The 3398-nt window shown below is 36.5% G+C and overlaps 1 pseudogene; it reads right to left on the bottom strand.

Moving 5' to 3' along the window:
- Nucleotides 1–978: 978 nt before the first annotated feature.
- LOC121101622 lies at nt 979–2509 on the bottom strand (annotated as a pseudogene).
- Between the last annotated feature and the right edge of the window lie 889 nt (nt 2510–3398).

The raw sequence follows: 3398 nt of genomic DNA, 5'->3' as shown, positions 1-3398 counted from the left end.
GGAAACAGATTTATGAATGTTACTAAAATTTAGATAGAAAATCAATCTATTAAAAAGCATAGATTTTGAAGTTAGAGGGAGGATCTAATTCTCAGTCTAGTACTTGCAATTTCTGTGGCAAGTTCATTGAATTTTATAATTCTCAGTTTTCTACTGAAAATATGCTAATAATATGCTCTATTTTCATTGTTGTGAAGTTAAGAGAAAACATATGCAAAGTGCCTCATCCATGGTTAGAACTCAGTAAATACTTATTTAGAATCTCATTTAGTTTATAAAAAACTGAAAATTACAACATGTATGAGTGGGATTATATTGGAATGGTTTGTATTTGGATGCATGATTCAGAGTGTTTTATTGCAGATATATACTTGTGTAGGGAAGGATTACCATTTCCCAAAAATGTTACTTAGGGTTGATACAAAATTGAATACCTCGGTGTCTTTGGATGATGATGATAATGGCAACAATGATGATTATAATGTTTCATTTAAAAGGTTGATCTGGAACTCACTTGCTTGGTCTTTATTTTTCTTATTGCTTTCCTCATGTCTTTGTTTCTGAATGTATAGATGATTGGATTTAAAAGGGGAGTGAAAATTGTGTAAAACACAGAGAGGATCTTATCTATGGATACCCTGTTGAATGGCCATATATAGATAAAGATGCAAGGTCCAAAGAACAGTACCACCACTGTAATGTGGGCTGAAAGAGTGGACAAAGCCTTGGAAGACCCATGGGAGGAGCGATGCCGGACAGTAATCAGAATGATGCTATAGGAGATTAACAGAAAGATGAAACAGAACAAAGAAAGTAGGGGCGCCTGGGTGGCACAGCGGTTAAGCGTCTGTCTTTGGCTCAGGGCGTGATCCCGGTGTTGTGGGATCGAGCCCCACATCAGGCTCTTCTGCTATGAGCCTGCTTCTTCCTCTCCCACTCCCCCTGCCTGTGTTCCCTCTCTTGCTGGCTCTCTCTATCTCTGTCAAATAAATAAATAAAAAATCTTAAAAAAAAAAAAGAACAAAGACAGTAGACCACTGAATGCAATGACTAATAGTTCCAAGATGTGTCAGTACAAGCAAGTCTGATGACCTGAGGCAGATCACAAAAAAAGCTATCCACAACATTGGGGCCACAGAATGGTAAAGTTACTGTGAACACCATTTGGCTCATCGTGTGCACAAAACCAGTGGTCCACGACATGGCGTAAGCCTCTATGCAAACATGATGGCTCATGATAGCTTTGTAACGGAGGGGTTTGCATATGGCAATGAATCTATCAATTGCCTGACTACAAGCAACATCATCTCACTTCCACCTAAAAGGTGAAGAAAGAACATCTGGGCCATGCACCCTTCATAGGAGATAGCCTTATATTCACTAATTAGGTCACAGATCATTTTAGGAGTAGCAAAGGAGGCCAGGGTCATATCAATAAAGGAGAGGTTGGCCGGTAAGAAGTACATGGGAGAGTGTAAGTGAGGGTCCAATTTTACTATAAAGATAATAAGGAGATTACCTAATACAATGGCTATGTAGATAACGGAAAAAAAAAAAACAAGAAAAAGCAAATCTGTAACTCACGAAGCTCTGTGAGGCCCAGTAAAATAAACTCAGACACCATGGAGTGATTTTGTTTCTCCATTTGTTTGACTGTTGGCAAATGTTACCTAAAACAAAATCAAAATAGGTTAAAATCTATGAATAAAGTTGAGAGATAAAATACATATACACTTAACTTTGCTCCCTAAAATCCACTGAAATTTGCAAAAAGAATCAAAAGTGTTGAATAACATTGAACCCAAAATTTTTTGAAAAAAGAATAGACAGAATTTCTTAGCAAAACTTATGAGGAATTTCTGCCATAAACTAAGACATTTGAAGAAAATTATAGTTGGCACTACTTAACTCATATCTGCACTCATCTTGAAAAGAGTGAGTATCTGAATAGGTGAAAGAATTGAGAAGTTCTTTGCCACCTCTTTTGAGGATAAGGTATAGATTTATTGGTTGTCCATGGGCAAAGAAGAGGATCCTTCCATCCTGAAATCTATTTCTACACTGCATTTCAGTGAAGGAGAGGCCGAAGTAGTTTTCTAACTGAAAAGCAGGACCAAGAAAAATGAAATTAAGTAGATGGAATATAGAACATGGAGAACCTAAGAATCAGTTCTCTAGTGGCTGCTCAAAGTCAGATGAGCAGTGATAATAAACACTATGAGTTTTGAGACACTTAAATATATGACTGGCCCAAATTGAAATGGCTTCTCAACTTCCTTTTCCATAAGGTGGAAGAAAGGCTCAGATGTTTTGGTCTTCTCCCATGAGCTCTGACTTTGCCTGGGGGTAAAGTCTCTACCCCCAGGCCTATGAATTTAGTAGATAGGAAGGTACAGTGTTAAGGTATGGCATAAATGGATGCTTGCTGCTGGCTTCCTACTGCCTTGCTTAAGTTACTTTCTTTGTCAGGCGGCTAACATCCTAGTGGATTTGGTATAACATCCATATCACTTATAAGAGAGTATAATTGTAGAGTTCTGATAAACAAAGGGGGATCTATAGGGAACAGATCCATGTGCTTCTAGATGACTAAAGCAGACCCATGTGGAATGACGTCCATTTAAGCATGAATGTTCCCAGCCAGAAATTCTGAAGCAAAGTATCAAGGAAGAGATAGCAGTAGCAGAACAAAATTTTTGAGGCTTAAAAAAATGTGACATCTGAAAAAAATGAAAGAATTAGAAAAAAAACACAAAAGAGCTTATATCTGACTGAAGACCTCATTCATAAAAATAGATACAATGTAGTTTTAAAATATTTTGAAATGTTTTAAGAATTGGAGAAGTATAAGAATAAAATAATTGATATATTCATACTATTATTTAGAATTAATAAATATTTGTATTTTCATCATTTGCTTCACAATTTTAAATAAAACAAAACCTGGCATAGGTAAATTTCACTCATCATCTTACGATTTTGTGTGTGGCTTATAAAAAATGAATGAATGATATCCTATCAACAAAATTCTGCAAAAAAATTTTATTTTTACTGAGGAATTGCTATTATAAAAATGTTTGTTCTCTGTATTTGTAGGTTGGATTCTGCTTTTTGTTTCTTTATTGATTTGTTTTGTTTTTTAGATTCCACATATAAAAGAGCACTCTGATGGTTGAGGGTGTTGGGGGGGAGGGTGAGCAAAATGAGTGAAGGGGAGTGGGGGACACAACTGGGATTCCAGTTATGGAATGAATAAGTCATGGGGAAATAAAAGGTATACTACAGGGCCTATAGTCAATGGTGTGGTAATAGGGTTGTACGCTTCCAGATGGTAGCTATGCCTGAGGTGAGCATAGCATGATGTATAGATTTGTGGAATCACTATGTTGAATACCTGA

This window comes from Ursus maritimus, unplaced genomic scaffold (assembly GCF_017311325.1).
Source record: "Ursus maritimus isolate PB19 unplaced genomic scaffold, ASM1731132v1 scaffold_80, whole genome shotgun sequence".
Classification (NCBI taxonomy): Eukaryota; Metazoa; Chordata; class Mammalia; order Carnivora; family Ursidae; genus Ursus; species Ursus maritimus.
Note: the sequence above shows the minus strand (reverse complement) of the source record. Positions and strands in the feature narration are given on the sequence as shown.